The sequence below is a fragment of the Apium graveolens genome, chromosome 10, assembly GCF_009905375.1.
Source record: "Apium graveolens cultivar Ventura chromosome 10, ASM990537v1, whole genome shotgun sequence".
NCBI lineage: Eukaryota > Viridiplantae > Streptophyta > Magnoliopsida > Apiales > Apiaceae > Apium > Apium graveolens.
The window spans coordinates 191,829,969-191,855,901 of record NC_133656.1 but is presented as its reverse complement, the minus strand read 5'-3'; positions in this window follow the sequence as shown (position 1 = coordinate 191,855,901).

The following is a 25,933-nucleotide window of genomic DNA, read 5'->3' as shown; positions in this document are numbered from 1 at the left end:
AGCCTCATTACTTCTCTCAACGGGCATGAAATTCGATATGCGCGTATTGGGCCACACCAGAATTTAAAAAATTGTCGGATGCTGGCAAGAATGCCCGAGAAAAGATGGAATTTACCTCTCGTACTGGTGCAAAACCATATGAACAAAGACGACAGGTATTATTCTATCTTATAAATAGATTAGGTAGTTTTTTTTATCTTTTGCAAGTATGAGTGGATATGTCCTTGATTTTGTATTATAAGTTCTTATTTTGGTTTTAATCTATCATGTTTTGCTATCTATGCTGATGCCCTCCCACAACAAGACTAATTACCTAGCATTAATGCAAATATAAAACACATAACACTTCACTACAACTGTTCTGAAGTAAAGGTGTTTAATTTAATATGTTTTGACTGATTCAGATTTTACTTAAATCTTACAACCTGGTGAAATTAATAAACAGATTACTAAAATAAAACAAATCACTAATTATCTACATCTTACTACCTTCTTACCCCATCACTAATTTCATTTTTTTAATTCTTTATTTATTTTTTAAAATTATTATGTTTAATTATCTACTTTCTAATAAATAACTATAACTTATAAGTTATAATTTACTAAAAATATTACCAACTTATAATTAAAATATTTATCATATTTATTTTCCATCTGACAGGAAATAGATGAAGTCAAAATTGCTAAAGGTGAGATGCCAATCAGTGATGAGGAATTTATGAATACCGTGTACGACCCTACTGAACCAGCTGTGATAGAGCTACAGGTTTGTATTTTATTTTTAAGTAAACTGATTTATAATTGAATGCTTGTTTTTAGGGTCAATTAATAGAGAAGTGCTTTATTTGTGATTTTCCTTTCATATATTGTACAGAAAACTGAAAAAGGTGCGAGTTGAATTGGCAGATGAGTTGGAGTCTGCTGATGAAGGGGCATCCCCCCGTACACAAAGGGCAATTCAGCGGAAGAATAATCTGATTGTGCTAGCTGAAGCGAGACCCCCGACTAAGGGGAGGGTTAACTTGTTTCCCCAAGATACCTTGGCGGAATTGATGGGAGCACAAGATGCAATGAAGCTATTAAAAAAAAGAAAAATGAAAGACTCTGACGAATCATTTGACGTTGCTCCCGAAGAAATCTATTCTATGATGCCAACGATCTTAGAAGAAGTGAAACAAATGGTTCGTTTTTTACCCATGGAGGTGATGCGATCTGTTCTGGACGAGAAAGTGAGTAACCTGGCCACTGCTGCTTTTCCAGACCCGAGTCAGATATCAAAGCACAATAATTATGTGCGGACAGCAAGTGTTGCGCTAAAAGGGATCTTGAAGGAAAATGATAAGATCATTGTACAGGTAAAATATTTTTTTACTTAAATTACTTGATCTAGAAAGCCATATATTTATTGAAGATGAAGTTTTATTTTTTGAAGAATGTTAAGCCAAAAAACCTGTGAAGCGGATTATCATTATTATCTACTGATAATAATTATATGATAATAATAAGTTATAAACTAAATAATCATATGACATGCAAATCTGATCCAGGAATGAAGATCAGTTTTATGGTGTCAAATCTCTGGTTGTCATTATCTTCAATAGCAACAATTGGACCAGTCTTAGTCACGGGTGAAATTGTTTGTGAAGTTACAATTTTGATCAGTCTTGGTTGATATTGATTTGAAATGAAGTGTTGATTCACTTCCTTTGGTAATTTTATGTTGAATTGTAGTATTGAGACTCAAGGCGACAGACACAATTATATTTCAAAATATAACGAATTTATGTTATCGGTTCTAAGGTTCAGTTAAAATGATTAATTAATTGTAATGTATTGTAATATGAAGGCTTACCACGAGCAGTAAGTTTTTTAATTGTGTTTGTATGCTCTGTGGCCTAGTTCATGTACAAATATAAACTGACTTTTTATTTTGGTCATGTGCGATTTGGAGTCTGCTCTATGTTATAAATTTATATTAATTGCTAGCATGTTACCAATACTTGCCTTCATGTTTAGTTTATAAACACTTGCATTTTATAATATATGCTTAAAACTTTACAAGTTTCATGCATACAGGTGACTATATATGTTTTCTGATAAGTATCAGTATATTTATTCAGCTTATTTAGTTGCCTGTATGCTTTGTTTTGTAAGGTATTTATATATGTTTTATTATATTAACAAAATATTGGTATAATTGTTTATGTACCGATGCAGGAGACCCTGCTAGGGAAGGCAGTGGTGGTGCACAACACCTCCAACAGTGGAAATAAAGATGCAGTTAGAGGCGACAATGAAAACGGAGTTGGAGGCGAATATGAAGATGAAGATCTTGACACACACAACTATCCGTTGCTCTAGGTCTTTTTATTTGGTCTGGTGAACACGCTTAGCTTTTTATGGACTAATGGATTTAGAACCTTCAGTTTCCCTTTTGTAAAGCTAGCTTTTTTGTTAAACATTTCTGGGTATGTAACTAATGGTTTATTTGAACTTTCTACTATTATTCGGTACTGGATATAACCCGGATATAACTGTCAGCACTGAAATTTTTAACTCCTTTGCAAAGCTAAGCTAACTAGCTATTTTGTTAAGCGTATAAGGAATATAACTTTTGTTAAGCTAACTAGATTTGTTAGCATATATCTTTGTTAGTCTGTGAATTGCGTTTGGGTGTACAGGTATATAAATATGGCCTATCATTAGTGCTGGTCATAAGCACTATTATGTTTTTTTTGGGCTCTTAATTCGACTAACGTTGGTTGAGTTTAAATGACATTTGTTGGATAAATACAATCAAATTTAGAAACACCGGTCGAGTTTAATACTCGACCAAAAATAGTCAAAGTTACTTTTTGATTAAAAATAGTTGAATTTATTTTTTTACTCAAAGAGGTTGAATTTCAGAAGTGACCGGTTACGGTGGAATTTAGTATTTTTGGCGTGAATTTCAAATTATAAAAAAAAATTGGCGGTATTTTCAAATTTCAAGCGAAAATTTGAAAAGTTGAAGTAAAATTCTGCTGGAATCAAATTTGACCATCTTCGGTCGAATTTTTACAGTCGAATTTAAACTGTTGTAATTTTTCGGTCGTAATCCGACGGTCGAATTTAGTTAAATACGACCGAACTTCTAAATTCGACTCCGTCTATTACAACCGATTCAAAATCGATCGAAATTAGGTAAATTCAACCGCGCGCGGTCGAATTAAGCTAAATTCGACTGATTTTTTTCGGTCGAATTTAGCCTTGTTTCTTGTAGTGGGATTATAATGGAATTACAGGTGTGAGATACGAGATAGCATATAGGCTACAAGGAGATTGGATGATTTTCCAAATCCCTCTTCATCAAATGAAAAATCAATTGTAAAAAAGTACTTAATAGCCACATTAACAAAATTAGCTAATTATTTTTCTACCATTGATACATATTTATATTAGAAACTAAATTTTGATAAATCATCACTTAAATATTTGAATTTTGATATAGTGATATATCACCGGTACCAACTATTATATTCACCAATGAATATAAACATACATGATTAAAATTGATATATAGAAAAATAAAATTATGATATAAAGACTTTGCAATCCAATCTCCCATATGGTTAACGATCAGAGTAGCTCAAGTTATTGAAACAACTCATTGTATTCACAAATCCTAATAATATAACTAACCAATAATATAAAAGAAAATTGTATCACTAATTTTTTCCAATTAATATGCATTTCTGTTTCTATGAATACAACTGTGAATAAACAAAATCTATATAATCTAAGGATTGTTCATTAATTATCATCATCTTAAAAAAATTAATTTCAATATAATGATGTACCATGAACATCCTCAAATTATACTTTAAAAAATAAAGTGCAATCTCTTACATATATTTATATATAATGTAGTTGGACAATTTTGTTATGACAATAATATGAAAGACATATTTTTTATTATATAATATATAATTTTAATTGATAAGAGGTATTTATATATTTAAAAATAAATTATTTGAATACAATGCATAATGGGCAATAAACTTATTTTTTGATGTTATGTACAATGTAACTTAACAATAATATAAAACACACATTTTTAAATATTATGCAAATTTGGATAGTAAGAGATAATATATCCAAAAATAAATTATTTTAGAAGTAAGGGGCACATTTTTTTTTCAAAAAGGATAAGGACAAATATTATATAAGTAGAAATATATGTATATGTATATTTATTGATAATATATTTTTAAAGTGAAACAGTGATTTTTAGATTATTAAGATATATAAATACTCATAATTTGTTGATCGTTCACCAAAAGGAGATATGGGCTTTTTTGAAACTTGACTATAAACATACTAGCCTATAACCCATAGACTGATTATAATATTTGTAATTTTATTATTTTGTTATTTCATAAAACTAAATTATAAAAATAATGGTTATATATTATTGAAATTAATAAAATTAAAATATTTACGTATTATTTTTTATGTATTATATATGATTGAAGGATTCAAAATTTCAATAGTGAAAATTTTAAAAAGTTTTTTCTTCTTCTGCAATCTATATGGCGGGTGTAGGGCATATACGAAAGTGGGAGTCTTAAATATAAGTGTATATGGATGATTTGCTATTATTTTTTAATTTTCCCTTGATTTAATAAATATTTTATTATATTATAATTTGAATTAATAAAATTATTTTTGGAAGTGTTTGATTTCCTACCAAGAAAGAAGTTGAGTGTGTTAGATATCAAGCTCGATTATAATTCATAGAGTTTGTAGTTATATGAGATACATGATTTATTTATTTTGATTAAATAATATTTGTTTAAACTTTTTTTGGAAGGTGTTAACATATTTTTTAGGAAGGTGGTAAACAACCGACCAAACGAAACCATGTTTCGCTTATAATAGTATAGTATATATGGGCTTTTTTGAAACTGGACTATACAAGTGTCCCTAATGGAAGCGTAAATGACTAATTGTTAATTGGCTCAATACAAATATTATTTTAATCTCTTTAGAAATAAATTGAATAGTCTTCTAAGTTTGCAAAGTTATTTAATTAAAACTTGAATATCTTTTAATTCTCAATAAATTAGGATTTGAATGTTATTTAATCATATATTTATGAGCTTCAAGCCACAAAATTTAGATAGCAACAATTAGTAGAATTTTTATGAAGTAATTTTAAGTCTTCTACATCTCATATGAAAGTGGAGAACTACTTATACACTTATAATATTTTGTGATAAGTTCGGCAATGTAAAACAAATTGAAATAGTCGGGAGAAAGGGGAATTCCGAGAATTGAACTGGGAACCTCCCGCGCCATAAGTGAGAATTATATTACTAGACCAAATGTTATCATGGGTGCAAACCAAAAAATAGTTTAGAACATTTATATGAGCCCCAAAAGTAGAACAAACAACATAAAAAGATTTTAAGAATCCCATTGTCTGGTTTATGTCTTTAATCCTAAGAGTTTATGTCGGAGAATTAATTTGATAGCAAACATCATTAATTTAGTAGCAAACACTTGTCTAGTTATCTTTCCTTTTTAGACGATTATTGGTAAACTATTTTGAAGTATTCATTATGGTTTCTCTTGTAATTTCCTAGCACTGCACTTACCTCATACCTCTTTGTTTCTAATCGTAGGCTATGGCGCGGGGTCAAGCGTATTAGGAGCTAAAATATTGTTATAAATTACAACTGGTTATGGACAACAAGAAATTGATTTTTGATGAGGAGACGAAGAGATGCAAACGTGCATCACATCTCGAACCACAAATGGATTAAGCTACCAATCTACTTCGAACGCGTTCATCTAATACAAACAGAAACATCTTCTGACTACAGATGTCCAATTTCCCGCTCATAAATCAAATTATTATACATGTAAATAGCCACATACTATTATTACATATTTGTATAGTCTGAAATGAAATCGATTAATTTCATATTTTTATTATTAAATTTCACATCGAGACTCGCTAAAAAATGCAAACATAATTAAAAGCAGAAAGGAACATAAGGAAAAACAGAAAGCAACGTACACGAGGCTGTTAAATAATGTGCAGAATCTATAAACATAATGTTATACAATTTATGCATTTAGTCACAAATATGTGCTTCTTTGATGTTTCAACCAACTTGTTTAGAGAAAATTGTACACGGTCCATAAGTATAAAGTGGTCTTGGTCGCTTCAATGGATTACAAGGTTAGAGCAAGACTGAACCCATGTAGTTTATGCATACTACTTCTCCATTGGTGTTATCACAACCCTTACAAATCAATCCCAGCATTCCTTATAATTTCAAGTTACCTCCTTTATTCATCGTTTCATTATTCATTTTTCTTAGAGAGGACCATCAAGTGAATTTATTTGAAATGAATTTCTAATTACAAGTAATTATATTTATTGGGTTTACTTACAGGCATATCACCATCATGAAGTAGAAACTCCAATCCCTTGTAATTCCCGATATTATATAGTATCAGACACCCCAATTCATTCTAATATGTTGACAGGTGGATAATCGATTTCAAAAATTCTCATTTGACATATAGTCATAATAAACTAGAATTTATGAGTCACTTGTGGTGATATTATAGTATATCGTGACCACATTCAAAGAGTAGTTTATAAGACTCGTATACCACATTTGAATGTCGACAAGCTTTATTTTTTAGTATCATAAGTAAAATTCATTATGTGGTAGTCCACGATTACATGTTAAATGAAAATTTATGAAACGGGTTACACATGCATCATCGGATCACAATGGACCTACGGGTGTCAAATACGAGATAGCATATAGGCAACAAGGATATTGGATAATTTTTCCAAAGACCTCCGCATGAAATGAAAAATCTATTGTAACCAAAGTACTTAATAGCCACATTACTGAAATTAGATAATCATTTTTCTACCATTGATACATATTTATGTTAGAAACTAAAGAATGATAAATAATTACTTAAATATTTTAATTTTGATATAGTGATGTATCACCAGTACCCCACTATTATGTTCACCCGTGAATGTAAACATACATGATTAAAATTGATAAACACAAAAATAAAAATTATGGGGGAAAGACTTTGCAATCCCACCTCCCAAATGGTTAAAGATCACATTAGCTCAAGTTTCCAAATTATCTAAACAACTCCTTGCATTCACAAATCCTCAATAATATAAACGGAAATTGTATCACTAATTTTCTTGAATTAATATGCATTTCTATTTCTATGAATACATTTGTTAAAAAACAAAATTTATATAATCTAAGGACTGTTCATGATACATCATCATCTTAAAAAAATTAATTTCAATATAATGATGTACCATGAACATCCTCAAATTATATTGATCTGATAAACTATAACACATTTTTGTTTACAAATTTAAATATTTTTACACTATCATTATATGAGAGCTCTTCTTCCTATCATTGTGTACAAGAATACATTAAAAGAATGATATTCTTTGATTTGCAATTTGTGTATGAGGAACATAGATTGTGCACCTATTTATAGTAGAATACACGGATTTAAAGAAATAAGGTCAATAACATGTACGTGTAACTTATGTTTACAGCTGGATGTTGAAAGAAATATTTGATAAATACTCATTTAAGTTGTAATATTATTCTATACAAGAATACATAAAAAGAATGAAATTCTTTAATTTGTAATTTGTGTATCAACACCATAGATTGTGCAGTATTCATAGTAGAAATATATAGCTGGAAAAATAAAATGCAATTTTTTATATATATTTAAATATAATGTAGTTGGACTTTTTTGTTATGACAATAATATGAAAGACACATTTTTTTTATTAAATATCATGCAATTTTAATTGATGTGAGGTATTTATATAATTAAAAATAAATTATTTGAACACAATGTACAATGTAACTAATTGTTATTAATATGTTACATACAATGTAACTGAATAACAATATGAAACACACATTTTTAAATATTATGCAATTTTGGATAGTAAGAGATAGTATACCCAAAAATAAATTATTTTAGTAGTGAGGGGCACATTTTTAAAAAAGGATAAGGACAAATAATAAATAATTAGTAATATATGTATATGTATTTTTATCGAAAATATGTTTTTAAAGTCAAATAATAAACTTTAGACGATTAAGATATATGCATACTCATAAATAATTTCAATAATTAATGTTGGACATATGGGCTTTTTTGAAACTGGACTATACAAGTGTCCCTAATGAGCAAGTTAAATGACTAATTGTTGATTGGCCACCTTCGACACAATATTATTTTAAACTCTTTAAAAATAATTTGAATAGTTGTGTAAGTTAGCAAAGTTGTTTAATTTAAACTTGAATGTATTTTATTTTTCTCAATAAATTAAGATTTAAATGTTATTTAATCATATTATGAGCATGAAACCACAAAATTTTGCTTCATCAAGTCACCAATGCCAAATTTTCCACAAAAATTGTAGACATATGTCTCAAATTATTAGATGCTCTCTAACATTTTAATGGCTTAATCAATCAATGATATTATAACTATTTACTTACCAAGATTCTTTACTAGCTATATTTTAGTAAGCATCGTCAATTTTCCATTATTTACTTTAAGGAATACCATGATGAAGCTTTGCATTATTTCTTGTGGTAGCTTTTTTATATAACTTAACACATAATTAATATAATATATATTTTAATAATAAGATAATCAAATTAATATATGAGGGTGATAAATATGGCCAAGTCTTAATGGTCATATATGGTGATACCTTATGAAACGTTTAATAATGGCATTGTTGTTTAATCATAGAAACTTTCATGTGATTCTTCTGAGAATAGAGAAATCAATAATGATACACATATAGTGTTTTGAATATGTTAGATGCATCAATCATCTAGATGAGGGAACAAGGTCTTTTGATGTTTGTATATAGAGTTGTATCATGGTACTGATGAGTACCTGTAAGCCTCCTTGCAAACACGAGTTTTGTTGGATATGTCTAGGACCGTGGAATACACATGATCCTAAGGCGAGTATGAGTATTAGGAGACTGTGATTAATCTAAACATATTATTATGTTTTTTCTTTGAATAAGTCAGTTGCCTGGAAAGTAGTTGCAGTTGAATAGGTCTCTAGTCATTGAGATTTGTTAGGAGAGTTGTGTGGCTTAAACAGGAACGTGCTCATGGTTTATTGCTATCACTCAGTTAGTTAGTTTCTATAATAACGTTTAGTGTATTCTTTTTCAAGTAACTCTATAATCCACCAGCTTTGAGTTAAGTAAAACCAAGTTAGCTGATCTTTGTGTTCATTGCAGTTTTATTTTATTTAAGGGGAATGGGAAGTTTTTAGGCTTAGAGCTTCGGCTCAGGAATACATCAAGAGATATATTTATTATTATGAAAGGTGGGGTGCAAATGAAAAGTCAAGAGAAAAAGAATTAGCAGATCTAAGCGAGATAAAAATTGAGAAACTTCAGAAACTCGAGAAATAGCATTATCGTTGAGAAGAACACCAAAGCTTTGTTATGAAAGTTTGGGAGCATATTGTTGAATCAAGGCGAGTGTTAAAATGAAATTATGTTTAAGGATATTATATGCCACCAGAAGCATATACGAAAACATCTACAAGGTGAGGCTGAGCTTGCTTTAAAAAGGCTCCATGATTACGCAAACAATAAGCAGCAAAAATACTTTAGGAATGATGCTAGCTTAAAAGAATTTAAAGTTTTCGGTAAGGAGATTACAAATTAAACTAAGGTAACTGGAAGATATTTTTCGAACTTCCCCAAAGGATTACAAAATGGGCTATCTGAAGTTGATGGTACTCCAATAAAAGAAAAACATGTCCAATTGACAGGCGCCTGGAACTGTTAGAACTATACTGCCCTGAATGATGGTGACCATAACATTTGTTAAGGGTGCTTGGTGCGTAAAAGGGGCTAAAACAGGAACACCATTCGAGAATTTCAAGGTAAGAGTTTCGTCAAGGCTGCAATATAAAAAAATTTCTTATTTAAGAGAGGACAACCAAATGAATTTAATTGAAATGAATTTCTATTTACAAGTTATTATATTTATCGGGTTTACATACATGCATATCACCATCATGAAGTAGAAACTTCAATCTCCTGCAGCTACCAGTGTTATTTAGTATCAGACACTCCAATTTATTCTAATATGTTGACGCGTGGATAATCGATTTCAAAAATTCTCATTTGGCATGTAGTCATAATAAACTAGCATTTACGAGTCACTTGTGGTAATATTACATCCTGACCATATTAGAATAGTAGTTGGTAAGATTCTTATACCACATTTGAATGTTGTCAAGCTATATTTTTTAGTATCATAAGTAAAACTTCTTATCTGGTAGTCCACGATTACATGTCAAATAAAAATTTATAAAACCGATTACACACGCATCAACGGATGAGAATGGACTTACGGCTGTTAGATGCGAGATAATGTATAAATGACAACAAGATTGGATGATTTTCCAAAGACCTCTTTGTAACGCCCCCAAATCCGGGGTCAAGGGATTTGGTCGTCACTATAAAACTTCAATCCAATTTAACCTGTTTAATCAATAATTAAATGCCAGCGGAAGATATTTATCATAAATGACCCCAAAACTAATCCAAGATCTTTAAGATTACAGTTCTAGAAACAAGAAATCCAAATTCCATCAATAAATTTTTCACTTTCTTTTAAAACTCTTTTCAACAAATTCCAACTCAAAACTAAACCCACTAGTATAATTTCGAAATGAAGTATACTAGGCCCAAATAAAATATACAACTATAATATAATATAATATAAACAACTTTACCCAATAAAACTTACACTAGTCCGCAAACCCTGGACCAGTCACCTCCCAAGAGCTTCTTCTTTGCTTCCTCGAATTACGCAGCTAAACAACGCAAGCTAATCCTCACTGGAGGTTAAATTTAAAAACAAGCAAGTATGAGTGTAAGAAATGCTCAGCAAGTTCATTATAACGAATATATGGTCATTTTTATATAAAACCGACATCTGCATAAAAGCAAAACATTTAAAATCATAATTGCTGAATCTTAAAATTTTAGTTGAGGAATCCCATAATTGATTCCTTAATTGTATTCAAAACCATTTTGATATTTTTGAGCAAAATGCTTCAACAATACTTTGAATCTTGAGGAGAATAAAACTCGTAAAATAGTGTTTACACGAATATCGTAAACCACCATAACAAGGAAACAATGATTATGGATTGAATCATAAACTTTACTCAAAACCGAACTCTTGATATTAATACTTATTTTGCTGTCATATCAAATTAGATATTAATACGAACTTTGATGCTCACAACCTACTCGCGATAAAATAGGGAAGTCAACATCACTCATCTATACTAATACCACCATTGATATTTAACAACAACGTAAATATCAGCATAAATCATAATCTGAATCAAAACTGCATTTTACCATTATTCCAAAACAAAAATTGTTGATAAATTATTTATTCTATGATTCTCAAAACAATAAATAAATTTAGATATCAATTTAGATTGGAACCAATTATATTTTATGTTGTTTCCGATTATCAGTCGCGAAACAACACCGGTATCCCACAGCCATACCGTAAGTATAGGTACTACCCGTATCCCGAAGACATACAGTACCTATAGGGCGCCAGAAAAGGCATAACTAGCCTTGAAAGATATTACAGATGGACCGATATCTCGATCACCTATGCTGTAACCAGTAACCAGTCCAATCCTAAAAACCTTTTTATTAAAAAAGGAGCCAAATTATTCGACATCCTAAATAATTTTATTCCCACATTCACTTGGGCAGGACTACTCACAACAAAATCATGTTTCTCAAAATCCAAAACATTTATAAATCCAATAATTGGATAAGTAAAATCACTTGACTATTCTGAACATAATAGCATATGAGTATTTGCATAAACAGAATCATTTAATTCCACGATATGTAAAACATTTATTTATTCTGAACTGAGAATAGGGAAAGCAATACTTGCATAAAAAGATTTAAAATAAATATCACTTGAACGATAAGTGATGATATGGATACTTGCCTTTGAGATTTAGCAGTTAGTACACTCGCAAACACGCCTTTATTCTGACATTCTGTCTCAAGTCTTCACCGTCTTTACTTTTAACACCTTACTGATATGTTGCTCCTGCGATTGCTAGAAGCCAGATACCCAATACCATTCCATCTTACTCTTTATCCAACGTCATGTCCCGATCAACTCGAGAGATCCGCATCTATAATTAAAATATATAACTTTAATCATCCAATCGATAATCACTCGACGAACTGTGCGTCAAAAGCCTAGCGTCTACCCATACTATAACCCACACATAAATATAACCGATAAACACAGAACTCTTGATCCACATATACACATAATTCACGTAGCACATAAGCACATAACTCATGTATCACATAATTCATATCACATATGACTCGGTTCATCAAAAGGTTCGACTCGGTATGTGTAAAACGGAAATCGGGTCAAAAATATAATTTATTGATCAAAAATCGACTTAGAAGGATTCGTAAAACAAGCGACCTTTCGAAACAAAATAATTTAGGTCTCGAAAGTATTTTTAATTTAAGCGGAATATTTTTCTGAGTCTAGAGGCGTTCGTTTCGTATTAAACGGACAAACTGTTGATTTATTATGAATTTTTGAACATTTTTGGCATAAAATTGGACTCCGAATCATTTAATAATTAATTAATAGGGTTTGAACACCCGAAAATAATTTTATAAGAATTATCGAGCTTGGAAAATAATTTAAAATAATATTTTAAAGCTCGAAACTATTTATCGGAGTTTTTAAATCAAAATAAATAGTTAAATCTAATTAAATAATCAATTAAAATTAATTAATATCTAATTAAATTAATTAATCAATTAATATTTAAATTAATTGACCAATTAAATAAATAATTATCAACTAAAATAGTTAACTAAATAATTTGGATTTATTTTTTAATTAAAAATAAAGTTTCAGAATTAAAATAATGATTTTCAAAATGAAAATGAATTTTCAGAAATTAAAAATCGGATTTTTTTTGAATTAAAATAAAACAGAAAATGCAGAAACATATTTTTGGTTTTGAAATAGAAGGAAACAGGATCAAAGTCGGGTCAGCTAAATCAGAAAATGGGTAGGAACCGGGTCACCCCCACCCACTCGGGTCAGGATGAACACCAGCGATCAAACCAAGTTCCGGTCGTCGCCATTAAAGCCGGAACTATACAGCGTTCTCGACGAATCCTTAACCAAATCAGACAGAATAACTCGCAAAACACAACTCAGGAACTATACAAAAAGTTCATATAATCATAAGCATCAATCAACCTCTATGTAAACTGAAAAATCGAAATTTAAAACGAATAAAACAATATAAACAAAAGCTCGATTCAACCGATTTAGCAATAGAACGAACAGAATAATAGTATAAATCAATTGAACATAACATGGAGAAGCTAATTGTCAAATCAAAATCATTCAAATATTATTCAATCAAAACCCCCAAATCAGAGTATAAACCCTAAAATACGACTTTACAAATTATTAATCGTTTGAAAGATTTGATGGCAAAAACAGAAAGAGCATGAAAATCTGAACATTTTGGTTACTCATACTTCAAAAACTGAGATCTGCATCACCCTCGAATTTGGGTTTGATTCTCAGAACTCTTCAAGAACACCAAGAACATATATTCAAATAATTTTCAGAAAATCAAACCTTAATTTATATATGATACTGAACTCTATTTTTGAAGTATAATATATGAAATTGACCAGAAAAACATGCCCTACAACAGGGAATCATCAAATCATATCAACAACATCAATAACAAATTTTCATAATTTAATTATTAAATAATTCGAATATAAATAAATAAATAAATAAATTACCATGATTTCTGGGCAGAAACTGATGATTGATTCAGAAAGAAGATTTCGAGAGATTCGTTTTGATATGCTGCACGCCCGAATCGGAGTTCGATAACGCCTTCGTTCGTGTGTTTGATTCTCAGGAACGTATCGGTTTTCTAGGCTCTTCTCTGTATTTACGGTATTTTTACTGGTTGCAAATGAAAAACGAAATAAAGGAAATAAGAAATAGGCTATTTATATTTATGGAATATTGGATCGTTTTGGATCGTTAAATTAGTTGCTTAGCCGCTAAGTAATTTCAAAATGATCCAAAAATATATTACTTAGCCGCTAAGTAACTATAAATATGATACAATTCAATACCAGAATTGGATAATTATCAAAATCGAGCTTTTCATAAAACACCATATACGAAAATAATGTAAAAATATCCCGTCTCTCCAGAATACGGGTTTTATTGATTTATTGAAATGGTTATCGTTTCGAAAATCTTGTGTCAGGCCGCGCACGGGTCAAACCGTAATCCGGATCGAAAAAGTCAAAATACGGAAAATGTCCAGAATTACCAGATTATGTTAGGAAGGAGTTTTCAGAAGAGTTTCGGGTTGTAAAAATGCAAAAACAGTTGAAGTTGCACAATTCCCGACTTTATAAAATAATTTTGTAATTATTGAGAAAGTAATTAATAATTCATAAATCATTATAAAATCATAAAACACTCCAAAATTTACGAGAAAAATATCACAATTATCTATATTTTATTCTGAACATATAAAAATTAGAACACTCACGGAATATCACATATAAACACCCAAAAATCAATTCCACTTATCATATAATTCACAAAAATTCACATAAAATCACGTAAACAATTCCAAATAATAATAATAATATCTGAAAATATGGGACATTACACTCTTCATCAAATGAAAAATTGATGGTAACAAAAGTACTTAATAGCCACATTAACGAAATTAGCTAATCATTTGTTTAACATTGATAATATTTATATTAGAAACTAAAGTATGATAAATCATCATTTAAATATTTGAATTTTGATACAAGGATATATCACCATTACCCCACTATTATATTCACCGATAAATCTAAACATACATGATTAAAATTGATAAACAGAAAAATAAAAATTATGGCCGAAAGACTTTGAAATCCCATCTCCTCTATGGTTAAGGATCAGATGAGCTCAAGTCTCCAAATTATCTAAGCAACTCATTGCATTCACAAATCTTGAATAATATAACTAACCAATAATATAAAAGAAAATTGTATCACCAAATTTCTTGAATTAATATGCTATTTTATTTCTATGAATACAAATGTTAAAAAATGAAGGAAATCTATATAATCTATGGGCTGTTCATGATACATCATCATCTTAAAAAAATATAATGATGTACCATGAACATCCTCATATTATATTGATTTGCGATATTTGTATACAACTAGAAAAATAAAATACAATTTTTTACATATATTTAAATATGACGTAGTTGGACTTTTTTGTTATGATAATAATATGAAAGACACATTTTTATTTAATATTATGCAGTGTTAATTGATCAGAGGTCGTTATATATTTAAAAATAAATTATTTGAATAGAATGCATAATGTACAATGTAATTTTTTTTTTGATGTTATGTATAATATAACCAAATAACAATAATATGCAATTTTGGATAGTAAGAGATATTATACTCAAAAAATATTTATTTTAGTAGTAAGGGGAATTTTTTTTAAAAAAAAAACGATGAGGACAACTACTAAATAAGTAGTAATATATGTATAAGTATTTTTATCTATAATATATATTTAAAGTGAAATAATTATTTTTAGATTTTTAAGATATATGCATACTCATAATTAATTTCAATCATTGTTGGTGGATCACCAAAAATAATATGGGCTTTTTTGAAACTAGAGAATTAAAGTGTCTTTAATAGGCGGTGTAAATGACTAATTGTTAATTGGCAGGCCTTCAAGACAATATTATTTTAAACTCTTTAGAAATAAAATTAATAGTCCATTGGGTTTACAAAGTTATTTAATTTGAACTTGAATATCTTTTATTTTTCTCAATAAATTAAGATTTGAAGGTTATTTAGTCATTTATCACTTGAAACCACAACATTTAGGTGGATCAAGTCACCAATGCCAAATTTTCCACAGAAGTTGTACACATATGCCTTTTCCCGTTAATCAAAATGTGCCCGGTAATTCTGCTTCAATGAATGGTCTCAAACGTCCAACTCAAATGACTAAGGATGAATCTGAAATTCCCATGTCAAATGAGGTCAAACCTAAGAAACCAAAGAAAAAGGCTAACAAGGCAGGACGGAGGGAAACTTGGGTACCAAAATCAATCTAGATAGTGGTTGCTTAAGGCACATGACTGGAGATTCTACCCTGCTCACTGAGTTAAAGAAAAGAGGTGGCCCAAGTATCACCTTTGGGGATGACAACAAGGGTTATACTGTGGGATATGGCTTGATTTCAAAGGATAATGTCACAATTAAAGAGGTTTCCCTAGTGGATGGACACAAGCACAATTTGTTGAGTATCAGCTAGCTTTGTGATATGGGCAACTCAGTCACTTTCAGTTATGAAGCCTGTGTTATGACCAATAGGAGAAGCAACAAAGTGGTTCTCACTGGAGTGAAAAAAGGAAATGTGTACTTAGCTGATTTCAACTCATTAAATGCACAATCTGTTACTTGTCTATTTAGCAAGGCAAGTCAAAGTGAAAGTTGGTTATAGCACAAGAAGTTGTCCCAGCTATACTTCAAGACCATGAATGAGCTAGTCAAGAAAGATTTGTTTAGAGGTATACCGCAAGTGGAGTTTTCAAATGATGGATTGTGTGATGCCTGCCAAAAGGGAAAGTAGATTAAAGCATCATTTAGAAAATAGCTGTAATATCCGGGATATATCGTGTAATTATTTTTGTTAATAAATAATTAATATATGTGTTTAGTATCCATTCTATGAATTAATTGTTAAGTGTTAAATGTGTTTGGATATTTAAAAATATTAATAATTCAGTATTTTCATTTTTATATGTTCAAAATAAAATATAGATAATTGTCATATCTTCCTAATTATTTTTATGTTGATTTATGGATTTATAAGGATCATATGAAATTTATAAAATCTTTTTCCGAGTATTTAAAATCTATTTTATAAAAACGGGAACCGACCGACGTCATCCGTTGTTACGTTTTTGGAACCCGAAACTCTTCCCAGAACACCTTCCTAACCTAACTGCAATAATCCGAGCATATTCCATATTTTGACTTTTTCAATCCGGCGAACGGTTTGTTCTGCGTGGGTCCCGGCGCAACATTTTCGATATAATATTCATTTCGGTAAATCAATAAAACTCGTATTTTCGATAAACGGGAGCTTTTTATTAAACTATCCCAATTATCACCTCGTAGTCCGTGTAACCAGGCGCTGAGACCAAGACCGCAGTACAAATTGTACTGATTTGGATAACTGTCCCGAAAACCGATACCGGTTGGATCAGTTTTTATAAATAAATGTACCGTTTTATATCTGGAATGATATAACGGGATACTAATTTTCCGTAATTATAAATAGCCTTTTCCCGTATTTTATTTCGTATCAAAATCATTTGCAGACAGATAATTATATAATTTTCCAGAGAAAAACCCTATATTCATATAATCTTCCCAGAATCAAACTAACTTTTGGAGGTGTTATTGATTTTTGTTTGGAAAGCTCGAGTAACCGATTTGAAGGTCTTGAAGAGCTCTATTAGATTCTGTGATCCATACACCTGCAGAAATCAAGGTTTATTTTCTATATTTTTATTTATTTTCGAATTAATTTTACTAAAAATATGAATTTTTGTTCGAATGATTGTTTATATGATTTGATGATTGCATGTTGTAGAGCTTGTTTTCCTGATGATTTTGATATATTATACGTCTGATTTGGAGTTCAATAACATGTTCCAAATTGAGTTTGATTTTCGAATTGTGAAATTACGGTTTATAACCCGTATGAATGTTCTTAATTGAAATTTGGGGGTTTCTTATTTCGGGATAGATATATGTTGTGGTATAGTGGGTTGTGTTCTCTGTGAAATTTGCAATCCAGTCGTTCAAGTTTCACAAATCAACGAGGTCTGTAGAGAAAGGAGTTGTCCTTTGAAGTTTACGTCGAGTTCGCCGGAAACCGGCGAACTTCTCGACTATTTTCCGGCCTATTCAGGGGTTGTCTGTGTGATTAAAAAGTATGATTAGATTCCTGGTAAATTGTAGATGTAATCTGGAGTTTGTGGTGGTGGGAGGAGGCCGGAGTAAAGTTCTCCGGCGAACCCCGACTGTTTTCCGGCAAGGGCTGGAAAAATTGCACTTTAGTACCCTGACTTTTGAAAATGATGAAGTTCAGTCCCTGAACTTTTCAGAGTTTGCAAAAGTTGGATTCTTGTTTTAAAAATATTCAAAAATCATATTTCCTATTTATTTTTATTATAAAAATTCGTTTTAATTTCTGAAAATTCTGAAAATTATTATTTTAATTCCAAAAATTATTTTTAATTTAAAAATAAATCTGAATTAATTAGTTAATTAATATCAGTTAATTTTTAATTGATTAATTATTTAATTAATTCAAAAATTAATTTATTAATTGATTTAATTAATTATTAATTGACTTTAATTAATTATTTAATTAGATTTAATTACTTAAAAATGAATTAAAAAAATTCTGAAAAATAGTTTTGAGCTTTAAAATATTATTTTAAATTGTTTTCAAGGCTCGATAATTATTATGAAATTGTTTTGAAGCCAGAATTGGCCAACCGAACCCTGTTTATTATTCCGAAATTGATCCAACGACCCATTTTAATTCCGAAAAATGTTTTAAAAATTATTTTAATTACCCGAAAGCCTATTCATGACCCGAGACTTTTTTATAAATGAGATATCATTGATTATGTGATGTGTTATGTGTTATATATGACTTGTTGGTTGACTGTCGGTCTATATATTCGATGTTTACATGTTTATTGCGTAACTTTCAATCCGTTAATCAGATTTGGGTAAAACGAAAGGTAGATTGGAGTATGTGTTGAATAGAATTATATGAGTTGAATATTGATAGATGCTTATGATATGTGAGTAGAAGAGGCAAGAGGTAGGAAAGGGAAAGAGGTAGTTGAGGAGTAAGACGATTGTCATTGGAAGCGAGTGCAGTGTAGTAAGCTAATACCAGGAAAGTGATCAGAACTTTGTCAAGATATTATCGTGATTGATATTCCTGTTTTATATTGCAAGTGCTTTGAACCACTGAACTCTAAACCTTGATTCCAAGTTATTGATATTGAGCCGCAAACTTGATTTTTTTAGACCATCAATTGTTGTATACCCAAATATGATCCTTAAATATACGATACTACTCCACAATTATATACAAACTATATATCAAACACTCAACAAGATTTCTTACACATCCAAACTATTGTATTTTATGCTTTGAAAGACCAAATCCTTGGAACCCTGAAATATTGATTCTTTTGTTATCCAATTCTTTCATTACCTAACAGCCAAGCTTTGGAAATGCCATATGGATCTTTATACAGATTGAAACCATTTTCATAATTGAACGTCCAATGTTGTTAATAATCATGTTTATTGTTTATTACTGCTTATTCTGTTATTATGGTAGATTTGGATTGTTTTTATAAAATTGTGGACCAGATTCGTGGTCAGACCATATAATGGTCAAGTTAGGCCAATGTGTGCCTTGGATTCAGTAGTTAGAGCAGTGCTGTGTGCTTTGCTCGGGGTTAGTGCGTGACTGATCAGCAGCCTAACCTTGGTTTTTAACATGAAAATATAATATCCAATTCTAAATCATAATCCATTGTTCACTTGATATCATAATCATATTTACCTGATGATAATTATTCTCAGCTTTGTCATTGTGACTTGCTGAGCTAGTTATCTCATTTGTACAATATTGTTTATGTTCTTTTCCAGTTAAGAAGGAACCGGTTGGTACCGAGGATCCCCAGTCCAGCGCGAGAGCAAGGGGTTCACGTTGATCAAGCTAAGCTAGTAGGCTTCTTTTGGGATAATTTGAGTTTGTAAAAGTTTGTAATAATGTTTAATACTCAATTCTGAGTTTGAATAGTTGGGATTTGAACGGTTTGTAAAATAAGTAGGTGTGTTTGACTTATGTAAATACTTTAACCTGTTGTGATCCGTGGTAGTTGGTAGGTAGGGTCACTGCATATTATTATTATCTTTATCATTGTTATAAGCAGGTTATTAATAGGTGTGTGTGTGGACCCCAAACTTCTGACCCGGGTTTGGAAGGCGCCACAGGTTTGGTATCAGAGCTACAGGATATAAGTCACTGACACAAGCCTAGGTTGACGGGAATGGGTAAAGGGTTAGGATTAGAAGTAAGGAATAGAAAGATAGAACATCGAGAGGTTGAGTGCTTTGGTATAATAGGTATTAGTGTAATTCGCGTCGTGGTTCAAGATTCTTATATTACGATATGATTTCAGATAGCAGCGATGGCCGACTCTTTTATTTTCGTATCAGCCGATCACTTAGAGCCTTCAGTTGGAGTACCGTCTTCATATCCATGTCCTGTTGTTCCACCAGTGTTGGTTATACTGCCTCCACCTGTGTTGCAGCCCATACCACTGCAGGCTATTCCACCCCCAGGCATGAGGCCACCTATCAGAGGACCCCCACCTGCTGATTCAGGCTTTAACAGTCACTCAGTTACATGAGTACCTTTCCAGTTTTCTTCCTATCCTGTCCCATATTATCAGTTTGAGGCTTGCCTTATTGAGCAGCGATTCCTATAGGGTCAGATTCAGGAGTTATTACATATTATGCGTACCAGAGAGGTTGGGAGTAGTGAGAGGTGACTCAGAGAGAGGCTCCAGGCGTTTCGTAGAGCAACTGCAGAGAGGATTGCTGAGGCTACACATGAGGACATCACCCCTGATTTCCTAGTGAAGTGGGCTAAATGGGTTCAAGTGGAGCTTGAGGAAATTGGAGGTCCATACTTGCCATGAGTTAGAGATCCAGAGATGCTGAGCAGTATTTTGATGGTTGTATAGTATGTACAGTAGTGTGTAGTGTGTATCAGAAGACTTTTGAGTTATATTTATAGACTAGTTATGTTGACTAGTGAGTAGATTTTTGTACCCTTTTTGCTTTTACTTACGAAGCGTCTGTACGCTTGTACTACCTAAAACTTTTGATCTATATATATCAGTACCTTTTCCTTTCCAGCACTGTCATTTACTTTATTGCACCTATTTTACTTTACCTTATTTATTGCACCAGTTATACCCCTGGATGGACACAAGCACAATTTGTTGAGTATCAGCCAGCTTTGTGATATGGGCAACTCAGTCACTTTCAGTTCTGAAGCCTGTGTTATGACCAATAGGAGAAGCAACAAAGTGGTTCTCACTGGAGTGAAAAAAGGAAATGTGTACTTAGCTGATTTCAACTCATTAAATGCACAATCTGTTACTTGTCTATTTAGCAAGGCAAGTCAAAGTGAAAGTTGGTTATAGCACAAGAAGCTGTCCCAGCTATACTTCAAGACCATGAATGAGCTAGTCAAGAAAGATTTGTTTAGAGGTATTCCGCAAGTGGAGTTTTCAAATGATGGATTGTGTGATGCCTGCCAAAAGGGAAAGTAGATTAAAGCATCATTTAGAAAGTAGCTGTAATATCCGGGATATATCGTGTAATTATTTTTGTTAATAAATAATTAATATATGTGCTTAGTATCCATTCAATGAATTAATTGTTAAGTGTTAAATGTGTTTGGATGTTTAAAAATATTACTAATTGAGTATTTTAACTTTTATATGTCCAAAATAAAATATAGATAATTGTCATATCTTCCTAATTATTTTTATGTTGATTTATGGATTTATAAGGATCATATGAAATTTATAAAATCTTTTTCCGAGTATTTAAAATCTATTTTATAAAAATGGGAACCCACCGACGTCATCCGTTGTTACATTTTTGGAACTAGAAACTCTTCCGAGAACTGCTTCCTAACCTAATTGCAATATTCCGAGCATATTCCATGTTTCGACTTTTTCGATCCGGCGTACGGTTTGTTCTGCGTGGGTCCCGGCATAATATTTTTGATACAATATTCGTTTCGGTAAAATAATAAAACTCGTATTTTTGATAAACGGGAGCTTTTTATTAAACTATCTCAATTATCATCTCGTAGTACGTGTAACTAGGCGCTGAGACCAAGACCGCAATACAAATTGTACTGATTTGGATAACTGTCCCGAAAACCGATACCGGTTGGATCAGTTTTAATAAATAAACGTACCGTTTTATATCCGGAAGGATCCAACGGGATACTAATTTTCCGTAATTATAAATAGGCTTTTCCCGTATTTTATTTCATATCAAAATCATTTGCAGACAGATAATTATATAATTTTCCAGAGAAAAACTCTATATTTATATAATCTTCCAAGAATCAAACCAACTTTTGGAGGTGTTGTTGATCTTTGTTTGGAAAGCTCGAGTAACCGATTTGAAGGTCTTGAAGAGCTCTATCAGATTCTGTGATCCATACACCTGCAGAAATCAAGGTTTATTTTCTATATTTTTATTTATTTTCGAATTAATTTTACTAAAAATATGAATTTTTGTTCGGATGATTGTTTGTATGATTTGATGATTGCATGTTGTAGAGCTTGTTTTCCTGATGATTTTGATATATTATTCGTCTGATTTGGAGTTCAATAACATGTTCAAAATTGAGTTTGATTTTCGAATTGTGAAATTAGGGTTTATAACCCGTATGGATGTTCTTAATTGAAATTTGGGGGTTTCTTATTTCGGGATAGATAGATGTTATGGTATAGTGGGTTGTGTTTGCAATCCAGTCGTACAAGTTTCACAAATCAACGAGGTCTGTAGAGAAGGGAGTTGTCCTTTGAAGCTTACGTCGAGTTCGCCGAAAGCCGGCAAACTTCTCGGCTATTTTCCGGCCTATTCATGGGTTGTCTGTGCGATTAAAGAGTATGGTTAGATTCCTGGTAAATTGTAGATGTAATCTGGAGTTTGTAGTGGTAGGAGGAGGCCGGAGTCAAGTTCTCCTGCGAACCTCGACTGTTTTCCGGCAAGGGCTGGAAAAATTGCAGTTTAGTAAAAGAAGCCCTAAGAATAAGGTTGGAAAGGTGAGTGAATCCCATCCTAGCCACACTGCAGTTTTCCAACAAACTGCAATGATTAATAAGGATAATAGCTCATTTCTAGTTGCATCCTCCCAAAAGGATGTGTCTATTGAACAAAACTCTCAACCAAGAGCACAGGCCAAGAGGGTAAGGGACACAAGCTCACCCCAAACTTATTCCAGAAAGAAGAAATCCAAACACACTAGGGATGCACAGGGATCACACACAGTGCAAACTGTAACTGAAGACTCGGTCACTGTACCATCTCAAATTCAGTTTGATGTGGCTCCAATAAATGTGGAGTCACAACCAAAATCTTTAATAATAGAAGCACCACACACACGAAACTCTTCCACCAACTCTCTAGATGTGGATATGATCAATACATCAATCCATGATTCTCCTTCTCTAACTCTGTTGGAGAAGCGAAAATTTAATGCAAGTGAGCATCATCTTTTAGATGATTTTTTGGCTCACTTGCCATTTCTTTCAGAAACTGTTGAGACTTCTGTGCTAAAATTATCATCAACCTTCCCAGAATCCACAATAGTTTCCGCTCCAAACTCTATCATTTCACCTATACAGGTGAATATTTTTTATCCGTCAGTTAGTGATTATATCCCGACGGATGTGCCTAACAGCAGTCATCCGTCGGCTATGTTCTGTTGGTACTCACTACACAAGCTGAATTTTCAAAAATTGTTTCAAGTGTAGATGAGTTAGTGGTTGTAAAATCACTCCTAGGTTTAAGGGAAAGGAGTGAATAGAGTGAGAGGCTGAGTTCCTCTTAGGCAAGAGGAGAGGAAATTAGAGAAATAATGCAGACTATTTCTTCCACACTATTAGAAAAAGTAGAATAGACATCGCTTCTTAGACATCGGTTGCTACTGGAGCCGATATAAAAGGTTTTTAGTCATCGTTTTTAATCAACCAATGTCTTTTGTTAATATAGACATCGACTTTTTAGCCCAACCGATGTTGTAGGTCTGTTTTAAAAAATGATTCAGCGCGCCTCTTCTATTTCCCCACTTAGCCAAATATTTCATTCCCTCTTAAAAATTCCTCCAATTTTTACTTCAAATTTTTTAAGTATCCAAATCTCCCCCTCCCTTATCTAAAAATATAAAACAAAAATAAAAAACACACATCATCCTCGATTGCGCTCTCTCTCTCTCTCTCTTCTCTCTCTACTCTCTTGACCGAAGAACTCAGCTCTCTTCACTCAATTCTATCGACCGGAGAACTCGACTCTCTCCTCTATCTCGATCTAATACCTCCATCCCAAAACCAATTCTCCCCAACACCACTCTCTTTTCTTCGGAGGTTGAAAAAGTCAAATACAAGTTTAAAAGACAGAGGTTTAAAAGTTCAGAAGAAGAGGCTTAAAGAAGTTAGAACTATAAGTACAAGTTGAAAGTGGCCAGAGCTTGAATTGGTAAGTTTTAAACACCAAGTTTCAAATTGGGAGTTTTATTTAGAAACCCTAATTTTTTATTTAGTCAAGGATTTGATTTTAATTAGTTATAAATAGTTAATGAAGTTGATTAATTATTCGAATAGAGCTTGTTAATTAGTTGAGACTTCGTTTATGTGGGTGTTACATATGATGTGTTTATGTGTAATTATATATATTCCGAGTTTACAAGGCTTTGTTGAGGCTTTATTTATGACTGTGTTGAGCTTACTTTTTTTGCTTTGTTTAAGTTAAAATGTATGTTAAACATTTGTGTTGCTTTGTTTGATTAAGATATGTCAGAGTCTACAATTTTATATAATAATGACCTCATTATCATGAACTTTGTTGTCGTAGGATAATGGAATGGTGATATCAGGCCCGTGGATTGTTAACCAATGATTCCAAGGATAAGAGTAACAAGTCATCTTTTTGCTCTGATAAAGGCACTCCCACAGAAACCATCATTGACGCTAAGACTAATAGTAAAGCATCCGAGCTTCGTAAGTTATTCAGTTTCAAAGCTAGTCGGGAAAAGGCAAAGGTAAGCTAGTGAGTAATGAAAGATTCACGTCGCCTTTTACTAATATTTATTAAGAAGAAGCTGGGTAAAGTAATTTAAGCATATTGGAATTCTTGTCACCTTGAAGTGTTTATATGTCTTAATTTTTCACAAGAGGCTACAAGAATGTCATTGACGAAGAAGTTGAGAGGGCTGTAGATTTCTCTAGGAGATGCAGTGAGGCTTTTTATTGAGCTAATTTAATGTATAATGGTTATTGAATATAATTGATGGCGAAAAGTTAGTATAAAATTCTCATTGATGAAGTCTCTAGGCATCTTAGGAACTTACAATTATTGTGTTAACATCTAAAAATAAACGTAGTACCAGTAGTATCCAACAAACTTTTATGGTAACTAACAATTGGTTTTGTATGTTTTGGCATCACATTTCTCCAATAAGCTTATTATCAGTCTGTTTAATTACTTTGTTTGGGTGGTGAAGAAGTAATATAACAAGCCTTAATTTCAGAAATATGCCCCTCGTTTTCAGCAATCATTTTGTTAGCTTTCAATCATATAATTGTCTTTGTTTTGTTTCCTCAGGGACAAGTAAAGCAAAAAATGTCGTCAGGGGGAAAATATATCTTTCTTAATACTGGACCGGTTCAAGTTCATTTCATTGAGCAGGTACTCCCTCCTCCCTTCCGTGTTAGTTCATGTACACAAAATTTATAATATAAAAGAAAAATATCATGATTTGTATTTTAATATATATACAAT